Source organism: Sus scrofa, chromosome 18 (assembly GCF_000003025.6).
Source record: "Sus scrofa isolate TJ Tabasco breed Duroc chromosome 18, Sscrofa11.1, whole genome shotgun sequence".
NCBI lineage: Eukaryota > Metazoa > Chordata > Mammalia > Artiodactyla > Suidae > Sus > Sus scrofa.
In genome coordinates, this window is record NC_010460.4 from 35,525,436 (window position 1) to 35,542,328 (window position 16,893).

Here is a 16,893-nt window from a genome sequence, read left to right on the forward strand (position 1 = left end):
ATTTCCCTTAGTCCACTTAAATGTTTTTTTTCCATATAATAAATTGAAACCAACTTTGTTAAGGATGCAGATAGGTTTCTGGTTGGCAATACACAGAGAATAATCGTGCTGTACTAAACTAAAATATTGTATAAATATTTGAAGCATGAATATTGCACTGAAGAGCATAGTTGAGCAAGGAATTATGTTGTGAGCTGTTACTATGAGTTTTATGTCTTTGAAAGCATGGAAGTATTAATCAGTCTGGAATGCTAGATTAAGCAGATATTAAATAGTAAAAAATACAGAGTACAACTCTTAGATGAAAAGTAATAGAATCCGTGATGTCTTCCTATTAATAACATTTACCTGGACTGTAATGACCTGTCTTTCTTTTTTTTTTTTATTGACTTGTTTAAAGACTATTTCTAACCCTTTAACTTTGAATCTTTGCTTAATACAGCATTCTCACTACAGGTGACTAAATTATTTTCAAATATTTGGGCAAATGTCTCCTATATAAGAATCAATTCCTTTACTCTTTTCACAGATTTTTTTCCATCACTGTGATTAGATAACAGGTTTTCAAAAATACAAAGATGGAAAAAGATCCGTCTCTCAGTAAGCTCTCAGTATAGTGTAAGTTGTATATTCTGATAAATGTTAAAATACAGCTATAAACTAGTGTAATATAAATACATAGGGCAGAAAATCTAATTCATCCTTCTGGAATCATATGTTGTTTCCAAAAAGAGATGATTATAAACATGAATCTTGAAATTCTAGCAGGGTATAGCAGAAGAGATGGTGAATACACAAGCGTAGAGATTTTAGAGATAGTGGCTTAGTCTGGAAGCTGCTGTTAGTAGAGCAGAATATTGAAATTTAAGAAAAGTTTATGATGGGAACGAGGCCTACAGACAGGAATCAGATTGCTTGAGTTTTAGTTGTCCCCTTACAGCGTTTACTCTATTGTGAAGGTGATGACTAGCTGCTGAAGGCTTTTCAGCAGGAAGCTAATGACAAATTTATCCTTAAAATTTAAAAAAAAAAAAAAATCCCTGACATAAAGCACTAGTCTGACTAAAAGGGCAACTAGAGCTTACTTAGGAAAATCAATTAGAAGGCAACTGCCATGTTTAGAATGAGAGATCTAAATGCCCAAATTAAATTGATGGCTATGGAGGTTGAACGATTTCATGAGCTACCTAATAGATAAAACCTATTGGTAAATAGATAAAAGATGTAATAGATAAAATCTTGGTAAAAATCCAGGAAACTGGGATGAGGGATTTGGAGAAATCTAAGAAACTCCCAGATTCCCCAGATAAATGATTGGGTGCATAGTAGTAACAGGGAATATAAGAATTTGGATTAGGTAGAAAAGCCTAAATGCAACAAGTTTGTAATTTAGTTACCCACCATTCATCATGGAGATTCGGGTCTTGAAATAATGGTCATGCACAGATCAGAAGAAGAGACCTATTCTGGAGGTTGGTCAAAGAAGACTTCTTTAAGGAAGTGACATTTAAGCTAATCTCCAAAGAATGAATAAAAATTAACTTTTAAGTGTACACTATTCCTGGATTGGTGCTGTATATATTTGGGCATTGCACTGATGTCTTCTGATAGCTCAAAACAGCATTTTTAGTTTTTAATATAAATATAAAACAACCTAAAGGTATGTGCCTTTTTCATAATCTCACACATCCAGCAAGTGTAGAGGAGAGAGAGTTTCTTCCCTTTCTGTTGCAGCATAGTCATTGTTGTAATTTCATCCTTACACAACTAAATCTTTATGCAGCAATATTGCCGTGATGGTATTTGTAAGCACACATATATTCACATGAGTGATTATCCCTCATCATTCGATTTCTTCCATAAAAAGAATAAAAGTTACTGTTGAAATAAATAAGAATAAGGAACACAGCTTATGGTTATGGGCCTAGTGCCTATGATTAAATATTTAACAAGGTTCCATTGGAAGCCTGCATTTTCAGGGATTTATTGTTCTGATATAAAATTCACTGGGATTAAACTAGGCAGACAGCAACTTTTTATTTTCCAAATCTAGTTTAAATTGGTTTGCTGTTTTATATTATGGGAGTTTAAAGGAAGAAAAAAAAAAAACCCACACATGATATTTCTTTAGTCTTCAATTACATCTGAGCTCCTTTTACTCAGCACCTGTCTGAATTTAAAAAGGAATAATAATAACAGCATAAAGAGACAGGTTAAAAGACACTCATTTTATGATAGAAAACAAGAGTATGAGATAGGTTTCTGGTAATTGGATGGGTTTCAACTAATTGTATTTTCCTCTCTTTCACAAAGAATTGTGTGCCATGTATAAACTGGGGCTTACTGTGTGGTATAGAGTATTTCGTACCATTTTTGCTCTCCATCAATTGATTTTATCTCCACGAGTAGGTTGATTAATCTTTCTTCTTTTGGTTACTTGCAACCCCTGGCTTTTAATTTGACTTAACATTAGAATGGACATTTGTAATAGTATGGATTTTGTTTCGCTTTGCCCAGAAGTTTCTTTTTATGCAGTGTACTTTTTAAATAACTAATTCTAGTACCTCTGCTCTTAAAAAACAATTCTCTCCACTCATTTTTAATAAAAAGTATAAATTACTACAATGAAAGAATATTTTTGACATTTTATTACCTATAAAACAAAAGATGAAATAGAAATCTAAGAATAATAGGATTAAAGTTTATATAGACTTATTGCTAGTTCTTGCTTACTGGAGCTATGATGCCCATTGTGATGTTTGGAAATATAAATTTAGTATGCAATAATAATTCCTCACAGAGTAACAGTTACATAACACTCAATAGGACTGGAATTTTTTTCAGGAAAATAAATTAAAACACTGACAAAGAGTAAGTAAAAGTTGATAATTAGGTGTTAATGAAGAGAAAACCAGAGTGAATGGAATCAAGCTCACTCTGAAAGTCTGGGCTTAAATACCGATTAAGACAGAGGTGAAAGGTAAGGTATTTAGCAAAAGAAAGGAAGCAGACAGTCATTCTAGATGAAGAGGGAAGTGGTGGGTGCAATTAGACTTCCATAAGACTAGCCTGTGCAGCCAACATGTGGTTGGAAAACCGAGATTGAAGCTTGGGAGAAGTCAAGACTGAAGATAGAGAATTGGAAGTTGCCTGCAGGGAAGTGACTTTAAATAAGCTGACCCAGGAACTGAGGAGTTAAAGATAGAACAAGACAGTACCAAGAAATTGTTCGTTATAGAATTTCTATATTAAAATGGAGGAAGAGGAGCTGGAAAAGTTAGAAAATAAAGAAAGCGAGCAGTTGAGAAAAATAATTTGTTCAAATGTTTGCCTTACTGTAAGTCTCTAAGTTAAGTTGTCAAAGACGCATGGAACAACTTTAGACAAAAGAGACCCCTAGGCAATGCCCTGTATAGAGAGATGTAAAACGTCAGCCCCTTATTTAAAGATGCTTATAATAACAAATAGAGTTATACATCAGGGATTTTCTTGATGTAATCTTTTTATAGAAATTATTTGATGAAAACAACATCAGATAGTGGGGAAAATCATGGATTTGAAAATGAATAAGGGTTTTTCTCCTTTCAAATGCACATGGTTTGTAAACCTGTTTCTCTTATAGCAGATGGGAATTTCATATACAATTTCCTGAGTCAAAGCATTTTTCCATTTGGCTTTAGGGAAGATAATTGAATGAAAAGATCAGCTGAACTCTGGAGGCAATTAACATCTGATTTAAATTTAGTCTTCCATGGAGCTTGGGTGATTAGACTGCCACTTAGCGGAAAGACATCCTTTGGATATCCAAGGGGCATGCACACCTGTTATCACCACAGCTGGTTTGTACATGTCATTGCTGCTTCATATGAATAAAGCAATGAAATGGATAAACAGTATTTCAGAAGCATATTATGATGTCATTGTAGGGTGTTTTGATGATTTGTGCATTTCTTCATAAATTAATACAGTGTATTTGTTAAAAGGATATAGTAACATTTAAAGAAAACATATGCTCAGCAAGTAATTGAGTCATTATGGAATGTAACATTCATCTACAAATTAAAGTGTTTTTCCTCATCATGGATATAAAAGCTCCGTCTTAGAGAAAAAAAAATCAGTAAAAAGCCTGGGAAGTGAACAGTACAAATGAATATTTAGATGCTACCAATAAAAATAATGCCAAAAGTATAGAAAATATATTTTTTTAATAGTAAATTTAAAAGGAAGGTGTCAAATCATATATTTTCATCTTTTTATGTTCTAGCTGAATTATAATAGGGCATAGTCTATATAATAAATATTTATTATGAGGGCCAAGGGAACCATTTTGTTAAAACCATCATATCTATAGTAATGTAGAGAAAGCTATTGATAAACTATATTAATGATGATAAGATTATTTCAAGTAGATGTATAAGAACATACATCTGGAGGTCCTTCTGTGGTGTAACAGGATCAGTGGCGTCTCTGGAGTGCTGGGATGCAGGTTTGATCCCCGGCCCAGGATAGTGGGTTGAGGATCTGGCATTGCCACAGCTGTGGCAGAGGTCGCAACTGGCTCAGATCTGATCCCTGGCCTGGGACCTCCATTAAAAAAAAAATACACATCCAGTGATGGTTGGCATACACAATTTTGTGTGTACTGTACTCTCATGAGTCTGCTTTAAGACATTAAATTATGGTTATATGATAAAGTGGATATAAAAGTAAAGGAGATACCATGGGTTTGGTTTCAGGCTATCACCATCAAGCAAATATCACAGTAAAATGAGTCACATGATTTTATTTCCCAGTGCATATGAAAATTGTATTTACACTATCCTATAGTCTGTTGAGTGTGCAGTAGCATTATGTCTTTTTTTTTTTTTTGGCCTTATCCATGACATGTGGAAGTTCTCAGGCCGCAGTTGCACCCTCGTGACCGTTGTGACCTGCATCACAGCTGTAGCACTGGCGGATCCCACTGTGACACATGGCAACTTCCAGCATTATGTCTTTAAAAATGCACATATCTTAATTAAACATATTTTATTGCCAAAAAATGCTATCATCTGAGCCTTCAGCAAGTCATAGTAGTAACAACAAAGGTAACCAATCATAGACCACCAGAATACATACAATAATAATGAAACAGTTTGAACTATTGAGAGAATTACCAAAATGTGTCACAGAAATAGGAGGTAAGAAAATGCTGTTGGAAGAAACGGCATTGATAGGCTTATATGCAAGGTTGCCACAGACCTTCAATTTTCAAAAACCACATAAATCTGAAGCACAATAAAATGATATATGCCTGTATAAAACTGTTTTCTCTAAAATGATCACTGCAGTAAGCCAGATACAAATAGTGTAATCCATAAGGTTCCTCTCAAGTGGCTCCTCTTTACACATAATTAACAGAAAGTGACATCTCAGGGTCCATGACACAAGTCAGAATAGTAAGTTCAGTGTCAAACAAAAAATTGCCCTACTCAGTGGTAAACAGGCAAGGAAGATTTTTTTTTAAGGCTTTTGCAGTAAAGGAGTGAGACCAAAACTCAGTCTGAACTTGACTCCACTGAAGTGGAAGACTTGGATGAGATCATAGAACAGTTATTTTTACAAATTGAGTTTATACAAAGGAAACTTAAAAATTTCTTCTGTCTTATGACACAAGGAGATGTAGTAACTTGAAGCAAGAAGCCCTGCAGAAATTAGGTTCCTACCATCCCACAAACTAAGAAATGGGGTGATATCTTCCTTGATGATTACATTTCTTTTTTTCTTTCTTTCTTTTTTCTTTTTTTGGCTTTTCTAGGGCCACATCCACAGCATATGTAAGTTCCCAGGCTAGCGGTCTAATTGGTGCTGTAGCCACCAGCCTATGCCAGAGCCACAGCAAAAATGGGGTCTCAGCCACATCTGCAACCTATGCCACAGCTCACAGCAATGCCAGATCCTTAACCCACTGAGCGAGGCCAGATATTCAACCCACAACCTCATGGTTCCTAGTTGGGTTCGTTAACCACTGCACCATGACAAGAACTCCCAATGATTACATTTCAAATAGGTGTTTCCAGGTTCTTGAGAAAGACATTCTCTGGCTGTAAAACTAATAAGAGATATCAAAAAGATTTACATCTTAAGGAAACAGAAAAGAATTTATAATTGCCTTTTCTGAAGTAAGTTATCTAAGGAAAGAGAAGTCAGGGACCTAGAACTAGGAAGAAACCTGTATAAAGTTGGTGACCCAGTGAAGCCAAGGAAAAAGTTTTAAGGGCTTCTTTTTTAAAAAATGATTTTTGTTTTTTTCATTATACCTGGTTTGCAGTGTTCTGTCAATTTTCTACTGTACAGCATGGTGACCCAGTTACACATACATGTATACATTCTTTTTAATCACATTATTATGCTCCATCATAGGTGACTAGATAAAGTTCTCAGTGCTACACAGCAGGATCTCATTGCTTATCCATTCCAAAGGCAATAGTTTGCATCTGTTAACCCAAAGTTCCCAATCCATCCCGCTCCCTCCTCCTCCCCCTTAGCAACCACAAGTCTATTCTTAAAGTCCATGATTTTCTTTTCTGTGGAAAGGTTCATTTGTGCCTTATATTAGATTCCAGAATATAAGAGATATCATATGGTATTTGTCTTTCTCTTTCTGACTTACTCCACTTAGTATAAGAGTCTCTAGTTCCATCCATGTTCCTGCAAATGGCAATATTTTGTTCTTTTTTATGGCTGAGTAGTATTCCATTGTGTATATATACCACATTGTTTGTTCTACTTCTGTGAAAAATGTCATGGGTAATTTGATAGGGATTGCATTGAATCTGTAGATTGCTTTGGGTAGTATAGCCATTTTTACAATATTAATTTTTCCAACCCAGAAACATGGAATATCTTTCCATTTCTTTGAATCCTCTTTAATTTCCTTATTAATGTTTTATAGTCCTCAGCATATAAGTCTTTAACCTCCTTGGTCATATGTATTCCCATGTATTTGATTTTTTGAATGCAATTTTAAAAGGTAATTGTATTATTGTATTCTTCTTCTAATATTTCATTCTTAGTATACAGAAATGTGGCTGATTTCTGAATGTTCATCTTACATCCTGCTACTTTGCTGAATTTCTTGATCAGTTCAAGTAGTTTTTGGGTTGAGTCCTTAGTGTTTTCTGTATATAGTATCATGTCATCTGCGTACAGTGACAGTTTTACCTCTTCTCTTCCAATTTAGATGCATTTTATTTCTTTTGTTTGTCTGACTGCTGTGGCTAGGACTTCCAGTACTGTGTTGTATAACAATGGTGAGAGTGGGCATCCTTGTCTTGTTCCAGATTTGAGTGAGAAGGCTTTCAGTTTTTCCCCATTGAGTTTTATATTTGCTGTGGGTTTGTCATAAATGACTTTTATTATGTTAAGGTATGTTCCCTCTATATTCATTTTGGTAAGACTACTTTTTTTAGTACCAAAGAATTTATTACATTTATAATTACATTTATAGTTGTACATCCCTCCACCCACCAACTTGTCTTATATGGAAACCCTAAGTTTTTCAAAGTCTGTGAGTCAGTATCTGTTCTGCAAAGAAGTTCATTGTGTCCTGTTTTCAGATTCCACATGTCAGTGAAAGCATTTGGTATTGGTGTCTCATTGTCTGACTGACTTCACTTAGCATGATAATTTCTAGGTCCATCCATGTTGCTAAAAATGCTGGTATTTCATTCCTTTTAATGGCTGAGTAATATTCCACTGTGTATATGTACCACCTCTTCTTCATCCCCTCCTCTGTCAATGGACATTTAGGTTATTTCCATGCCTTGGGTATTAAAAATAGTGCTGCAATGAACATTGGAATACATGTGTCTTTTCAAGTCATAGTTTTCTCCGGATTGATGGCCAGGAATGGGATTGCTGGATCAAATGGTAGTTCTATTTTTAGTTTCTGAGGAATCTCCACACTGTTTTCCACAGTGGTTGCACCAGTTTACAACCCCAGCAACTTTTTCTCCACACCCTCTCCAGCACTTATTGTTTGTAGACTTTTTGATGATGGCCATTCTGGCTGTGGTACCTCATAGTGGTTTTGATTTGCATTTTTCTAATAATGAGTGATGTTGAACATCTTTTCATGTGTTTTTTGGCCATCTGTATGTCTTCTTTGGAGAATCATCTGTTTAGATCTGCCCATATTTTGATTTTTTTTTTGTTTCTTTGGTATTGAGGTGTAGGGGGTGTTTATAAATACTGTAGATTAACCCCTTGTCAGTCGCTTCATTTGCAAAGATTTTCTTCCATTCTGTGGGTTGTCTTTTTGTTTTGTTTAGGGTTTCCTTTACTGTGCAGAAACTTATAAGTTTAATTAAGTCCCATTTGTTTATTTTTGTTTTTACTGTCATTACTCTAAGAGGTGAATATGAGATGTTGCTGTCATTTATGTCCGAGAGTGTTTTGCCTCTGTTTTCCTCTAAGAGTTTTATGGTATCTGGTCTTATATCTAGGTCTTTAGTCCATTTCTAGTTTATTTTTGTGTTTGGTGTTAGGGAGTGTTGTAATTTCATTCTTTTCCATGTGGCTGTCCAGTTTTCCCAGTACCACTTATTGAAAAGGCTGTCTTTTCTCCATTGTATATCCTTGCCTCCTTTGTCATAGATTAGTTGGCTGTAGGTGCATGGATTGAATTCTGGGCTTTCTATCCTGTTCCACTGATCTATATTTCTCCCTTTGTGCCAGTATCATATGGTTTTGAGGAATGTTGCTTTGTAGTATAGTCTGAAGTCCAGGAGCTTGATTTCTCTAGTTCCATTTTTCTTTTTCAGGATGTCTTTGCCTATTCTGGGTCTTTTGCACTTCCAAACAAACTTTAAAATATTTTGTTCGAGTTCTTTGAAAAATGTCCTTGGTAATTTGATAGGAACTGCATTCAATCTATAGACTGCCTGGGGTAGTATAGTCATTTTGATAATTTCAACTCTTCCAGTCCAAGAGCATGGTATGTGTTTCCATATATTTGTGTCATCTTAGATTTCTTTCATCAGTGTCTTATAGTTTTCAGAGTACAGTTCTTTTGTTTCTTTAGATAGATTTACTCCTAGTAAATTTGATGCCATGATAAATGGGATTACCATTCTTTTGTTTTTTTGGGTTTTTTTTGCTATTTCTTTGGGCTGCTCCCGTGGCATATGGAGGTTCCCAGGCTAGGGGTCGAATCGGAGCTGCAGCCCCCGGCCTACACCAGAGCCACAGCAACTCGGGATCCGAGCCACGTCTGCAACCTACACCACAGCTCATGGCAACGCCGGATCCTTAACCCACTGAGCAAGGGCAGGGATCAAACCCGCGACCTCATGGTTCCTAGTCGGATTCATTAACCACTACACCACAACGGGAACTCCATACCATTCTTTTGGATTTGATGGTAAACGGGATTGCTTCCCTAATTTCCTTTTCTGCTCTTTCATTGTTAGTGTATAGAAATGCCATTGATTTCTGTGTATTAATTTTGTATCCTGTGACTTTGCCAAATTCGTGGATGAGCTCTAGCAGTTTTCTGGTAGAGTCTTTAGGATTATCTAGGTATAGTATCATGTCATCTGCAAAGAGTGATAGTTTTACTTCTTCCTTTCCCATTTGGATTCCTTTTATTTCTTTTACTTCTCTGATTGCCATGGCTAGGACTTCCAAAACTATGGTACTATGGTAGTGGCGAGAGCAGACATCCTTGTCTTGTTCCTAACCTCAGTGGGAATTCTTTCATCTTTTCACCATTGAGAGTGATGTTTGCAGTGGTTTTGTCATATATGGCCTTTATTATGTTGAGGTACGTTTCCTCTATGTCCACTTTCTGAAGAGTTTTTATCAGAAATGGGTGTTGGATTTTATCAAAGGCTTTTTCTGTGTCTATTGAGAGGATCATATGGTTTTTATTCTTCAGTTTGTTAATGTGGTGTATCACACTGATGGATTTGCGGATATTGAAGAATCCTTGCATCCCTTGGATAAATCCCACTTGATCACTATGTACAATCCTTTTCATGCATTGTTCCATTCAGTTGGCTACTATTTTGTTGAGGATTTTTTCATCTATGTTGATCAGTGACATTGGCCTGTAGTTTTCTTTTTTTGTGGTATCTTTGTCTGGTTTTGGTACCAGGGTGATGGTGGCCTCATAGATTGAGTTTAGGAGTATCCCTTACTCTGCAATTTTTTGGAATAGTTTCAGAGGATAGATGTTAACTCTTCTCTAATTGTTTGATAGAATTCGCCTGTGAAGCCATCTGGTCCTGGATTTTGTTTGTTGGAAACTTTTTTAATCACAGTTTCAATTTCAGTACTTGTGATTGGTCTGTTCATCTTTGCTATTTCATCTTGGTTTAGTCTTGGAAGATTGTACTTTTCTAAGAATTTGTCTATTTCTTCTACGTTTTCCATTTTATTAGTATATAGTCGCATACAGTAGTCTCTTATGATCCTTTGTATTTCTGCGATGTCTGTTGTTACTTCTCCTTTTTCATTTCTAATTTTTATTGGACATTGTGAAATGTTTTTTCTGCATCTCTTGAGATGATCTTGTGATTTTTTACTTTTCTTTCACTAATGTGGTGTATGACACTGATTGATTTGTGTATGTTGAACCATCCTTGTGAACCTGGGATGCATCCCACTTGGTCTTGGTGTTATGATCTTTTTTATATGTTGTTGGATTTGTTGGCTAAAATTTTGTTGAGAATTTTTGCATCTATGTTCATCAATGATATTGGCCGATAGTTTTCTTTTTGTGGAATCTTTGGTTTTGTTATTAGAGTGTTGGTGGCATCATAGAATATCTTTGGGAGTGTTCCTTCTTCAACCTTTTGGAAAAGTCTAAGGAGGATGGATATAGTTTCTTCTCTGTATGTTCGGTAGAATTCTTCTGTGAAGCCATCTGGTCCTGGACTTTTATTTGTAGGGAGTGTTTTTATGACACATTTAATTTCATTTCTAGTGATCTGTCTATTCAGTTGATCTCTTTCTTCTTGATTCAGTTTTGGCAAGCTGTAAGTCTCTAGAAAGTTGTCAGTTTCTACTAGGTTCTCAAATTTGTTGGAATACAGTTGTTCATAGTATTCTCTCTTTTTTTTTTTTGTATTTGTGCAGTATAAGTTGTGATTTCTCCTGTTTCATTTCTGATTTTGTTTATTTGGGTTTTTTTCTCTCCTTTTCTTGGTGAGTCTAGCCACGCGGTTGTCAATTTAGTTTACTTTTCAAAGAACCAGCTCTTGGTTTTATTGATTTCTTCAATTGTTTTTTAAATCTCTATTTTATTGATTTCCTCTCTCATCTTTATGATTTCCTTCCTTCTGTTGATTTAGGTTTTGTTTGTTCTTTTTCTAGTTCATTTAGGTGGTGGGTTAAGTTGTCAATTTGAGATTTTTCTTCTTTTTTGAGCAAGGCCTGTATTGCTATGAATTTCCCTCTGAGCCTTGCTTTTGAGGCATCCCATATTTTTGAGTGGTTGTGTCTCTATTTTCATTTTTCTTGATGTATATTTTAATTTCCTTCTTGATTTCCTCATTGACCCATTGGTTTTTTAGTAGCATGTCGTTTAGTCTCCATGTAGTAAGTTTTTTCTCATTTCTTTTCCTATGGTTGATTTCTAATTTCATACCATTGTGGTCAGAGAAGAAATCTGAAATAATTTGTATACTCTTAAATTTGTTGAGGTTGGCTTTGTGACCCAGTATGTGATCAATCCTTGAGAATGTTCCATGTGCACTTGAGAAAAATGTATATTCTGATTTGTTTGGATGCAATGTCCTGAAAATGTCGATTAAATCTAACTTTTCTATTGTGTCCTTTAGGATATCTGTTGCCTTAATGATTTTCTGTCTAGAGGATCTGTCTGTTGATGTGAGTGGTATTTTAAAGTCTCCTACTGTGATTATATTGCCATCGATTTCTCCTTTTATGTCTGTTAGTATTTGTTGGCGGTATCTGGGTGCTACTATATTAGGAGCATATATATTGAGGATTGTAATATCCTCTTCTTGAATGGATCCTTTAACCATTAAATAGTGTCCTTCTTTGTCTTTCTTTATGGGCTTTGTTTTAAAGTCTATTTTGTCTGATGTGAGTATTGCAACTCCTGCATTCCTGTCTGTCCGTTGGCATGAGATATCTTTTCCCATCCTCTCACTTTCAATCTGTATGTGTCCTTTGCCCTAAGATGAGTCTCTTATAGACAGAAGATTATAGGTTTTTGCTTTTTTATCCAATCTGGCACTTTGTGTCTTTTGATTGGAACATTCATTCCATTGACATTTGAGGTAATTATTGATAGATATGTATTTATTGTCCTTTTCAACTTTGTTTTCCAGTTGATTCTGTGTGTCTCCTTTCTTTTCTTTTTTTGGTTGGATGGTCTCCACTTATTTTATGCTTGAGTACTTTACTTTTTAGTTTTTGTGAATGTAATTTTTGGTTTTGATTTGTGGTTGCTTTGTTTTTTAAATCTGTTAACCCCTTCCTGTATCTGCATTCTTTGGCCTAATAGTCATATAGGCTCAAACATATTATTTTTTTTAAAAAGAATCTATATTTTCTCCCTTTCCTTCCCCACATTCTGATTTTGAAGTCTTTTTTTAAACATCTTCATGTTTGTCCTTTTGCTGTTGCTTATGTTTATCATCGCTTTTACAGTAGATTTTTTTTTTTTTCCTTTTTTAGATCTGTTTGCTGGTATATTTAAGTGATAGCTTTCCAATTGCAGTTTCCTCCATCCTATTTTTTCTTCTTTTTTTATTTACAGAGGTCCTTTCACTATTTCTTTTATAATGGGTTTAGTATTGCTATACTCCTTTAGCTTTTATTTGTTGGAGAAATTCTTTATTTCCCCTTCTAGTTTAAATGATATTCTTGCTGGAGAGAGTATTCTAGATTGCAGATTTTTTCCTTTCAGCACTTTAAATATGTATCTTGCCACTCCCTTCTGGCCTGCAGTGTTTCTGTAGAGAAATCAGCTGATAGCCTTATGGAGTTTCCCTTATAATTAACACTTTGCTTTTCTCTTGCTGCCTTTAGAATCTTCTCTCTACCTTTTGCCATTTTTTTTTTATTATAATATGTCTTGGTGTGGTCCTATTTGGTTTCAACTTGTTTGGGGCCCTTTATGCTTCCTGTTTTTTGATAACAGTTTCCTTTAGATTTGGAAAGTTTCCTGACATTATTTCTTCAAATATATTTTCACTCCCCTTTTCTTTTTCTTTTCCTCCTGGAATTCCCATTATGCTTTGATTATCCTGCTTTATATTATCCCATAGATCTCTTACATTGCTTTGTGTTTTTTCATTTGGTTTTCTGTCTTCTGTCCTGATTGGGTGATTTCCATTATTCTATCTTCCAAGTCCCTGATTCATTCTTCTGCATTATTCATTCTGCTCTTTAGTGCCTTTGGCTCAGTTTGCATCTCTGCAAATGAATTTCTAATTTTTCTACGTTCCGCCTTATATTTTCTAGTTCCTTTGTAAAGGAATCTGTATTACTGTTCATATCTGCTCTTAATTCTTTGATATTCAGCTTTAATTCCTTCAGTATTTTTCACTACCTCCCTTTTAACTCAATGCCTGTCAGACTGCAGAGGTCTGTTTCATTGTTTACTGCTTTAGGTGACTTCTCCTGTTCCTTTTACTGGGAATGGCTTCTCATCTTCTTCATCTTGCTTGTGTTTTTATTTTTCTGTGAGATTAGGGAAGCCAAACTGTAGTCTTGTAAGGCTACCTACATGCAAGAGCACCCCTTTGTATTTTGGGGGGCATTACTATTTATTTTTGGTGTGGGAGTTTGAAGATTTGCTGTCTCTTTCTTTGGTGTGAGCAGGCTGTTATCCCCAAGATGTTCAGTGTGATTTCAGGGAGAAAAAGGCAATGGGTAGGGCCAACAGTCAGTACCAGGTCACTGGACTATCAACAGCAGCAAGGACCTGCAGGAAGGTGTCACAGGCTTCTCCTAGTTGCAGGGTGCTGGGAAGTGGTAATGAGCTCTATGCAGATCTACAGGGTGTTCAGAGCATTTGGCAGTAGCAGCTGCAGGGTTCATGAGTTCCCTAGGGAGTGAGAGCAACAACAGCTAGTGTTGGATTGCAATGCCCTCCTCTGAGGTGATTGGAACTGCAGGTGGTGCCCGTTCAGGACTCCTAGTGGTAGTGGACCACAACCACCTCTGGAGTCAGTGATAGCTGCAGTGGTTTGCCCCTGCCACCTTTAGACCATGCATGAAGCAACCCATCTCACTTATCCCACACAAGAGGTACCCTCACAGGCTGCTTCTAGTTGCAGGATGGAGAAGTGACAGAGATCAGGTGTGTGGGCACTGCCCAGAGCATTCAGCAAAGGCAGCAGCAGGGCTTGTGTGTTCCTAGGGGTGCGAGAGCATCATTAGGTGGTGTTCAGTCACAGTGCCCTCCTCTGTAGTGCCCTTGAGGTGATTGGGGCTGCAAGTGTGTCTGTTCCTGGAACCCTGTTCCTGGGAGTGGTCACGGGCAACTCCGACCTCTGGAGCCAGAGATAACTGCAGTGGTTTGCCCCTGCCTTATGTAGACCATGCAAGAAGCACCTCACCCTGCTTAGCCCCACGGGAGGTGCTACACAAGCTGCTCCTAGTTGCAGGTTCCTGGGAAGGGACAGTGTTGAGGCATCTAAGCACTGACCAGAGTGCTTGGCAATTACTGCAGCAGGGCTATTGTGCTCCCAGGGGACTGAAAGCAACAGCAAGCGGTGTTCTGTCGTAATGTCCTCCTCTGTGGTGGTTGGGGCTGCAAGTGATTTTTGTTCAAGTATCCCCAGTGGTGGTGGGCCATGCCCACCTCTGGAGTCAGAGATAATTGAGGTGGTTTGCCCCCGCCACCTGCAAACCATGCAGGAAGCACCCCATCCCACTTGGCCCATGCAGGAGGTGCTGCACCAGCTGCTTCTAGTTGTAGGGTCTTGGGAAGGGACAGTGATCAAGCATCTGGGTGCTGCCCAAAGCTTTTGGGAGTGGCAGCTGCAGGGCGGGTGTGTTCCTAGTGGAGTGAGAGCAACAACATATGCCTATGGTGCTTGGTTGCAGTGTCCTCTTTTTTTGTTTTTTTCCAACCCCTGAGGTGACTGGGACTACAGGTGGGGCCCACTCAAAGGCCCCCAGTGGTGGCAGGCCACGCCTCCCTCTGGCCTCTGAGAGAACCACCACAGTCTGTCCTGCCACCTGTAGATCGTGCAAGAGGCACCACGTCGCACTTAGCCCCCTGATGCCCTTAGCCCACACAAGAGGCGCCTGGCCACTGGTAGCCTGCACAAGAAGCACCCAGTTTCCTGTAAACCGAGCAAAAGGATTCTTGCCACCTGTAGCCTGTACCAGGAGCGCCCCACCCTCTGAAAGCCCACAGGCGTGTGCACGCTTGCATGCAAGGAGTTTCTATGGCAGTCCACCCCTCCTCCTCTTGCCCTTCCCAGCAATGGCACCTTGCTTCTCCTGTGGGCCCTAGACCTTCTCGCAGGTTCCCTCTGCCATGGTGTTCCACTCTGCAGCCCATAGCACACCACTCCCCCACCCATGGCATAGAGCTCTGTAGCCCCTTAGGCTGTCTCCACACAGGTGACCCCAGTCATCTCCTTGAGACTGACCTCCAGAGCCTGAGTCTCAGTGCCCAGCCCCAACCTTAGCATCTCAGGCTGTGGTGTCCAGGCCAGTGTTTCAGATGACTGTTGGGCTCTCACTCTGCTTTGCTGTTCTCAGTCCAGCTGCTGCTCTTTTCTCAGTGACTTTGAGGTCCTTCCTTCTAGTCTGATCTTTCAGTCAGCTAGGTGGCTTCCCAGGATGTGGGTTCCTTTTCTCCTTCATAGCTCCCTCTCAGGAATTCTAGTCACGTCCTGATTCCTTTTCTCTCTCTCTCTTTTTCTTTTGTTCTACCTGATTATGTCGAGTTTCTTGCCCTTTTTGAAGGTTTAAGTTCTTCTGCCAGCATTCGGTTGATGTTCTGTGTGAGTTGTTTTACATGTAGATGTTTTTTCGATGTGTTTATGGGAGAAGATGAGCACCACCTCTTATTCCTCCACCATCTTGCTCTTGATCATCAGGAACCACATGTCCAAAGGATCCAGCACTTCAAGTTTTCCTAAAGGGATTATTTCTTGAATGAATGGACCAAAAATCAGACACTTGATTCAGTAATGCTGCTATTTTATAAAGTAGCATTTCTCACCTTTTTTTCCCATATGATGGCACTCATAGGAAATACTAGTAATTGAATGAATCTATGGATTAAGTCATCATAGAGTCAGATTAGACCTGCTCAGCTTCCACCAGTTTCATCCAGCTGCCCTGAGGGGTAATATCTCAGCACTCCAGCAATTTCTTCTAGAAAGTTCTAAGAAGAGCTAATTTTAAACGAGTGAATAGTGGGCATGACCTCACAAGTTTATTAAAATAACACATCATTTTTCTTATCACTATTTCTCTTTTGCAAGTAGAATGATACCTCAACTTTCCAACTTGTTGAACCTTGCCCTTCCTTCCCCTCATCTACCTTCTTCCTGTCTAACCAAACATCTTTGTGTTCCTTTTTTGGTAACACCGTCATGTCCAGCTAGACACCGACCTCAGTTTGTGCTTTCACACAGTCTTGACATCAAGGCTTCCTCTTTCCTAAAATATTTTACCCTTTCCTTAGCCTTTCCAAATGCCAACCTTCACTTAATACCCCGTCTCACCTCCTTTATTAGGCTTTCTTTTTTCTTTTCTTTCTTTCTTTCTTTTTTTTTTTTTTTGTCTTTTTGCCATTTCTTGGGCCACTCCTGCAGCATATGGAGGTTCCCAGGATAGGGGACCAATTGGAGCTGTAGCCACCAGCCTACACCACAGCCACAGCAACGCGGGGATCCGAGCTGTGTCTGC

At 38.0% G+C, this 16,893-nt stretch overlaps 1 long non-coding RNA gene across 2 annotated transcripts in view; it reads left to right on the top strand.

The window, feature by feature from the left end:
• LOC106506814 overlaps positions 1-16,893 on the top strand; it is a 391,532-nt gene that overhangs the window by 205,013 nt on the left and 169,626 nt on the right. The window lies entirely within an intron of this gene.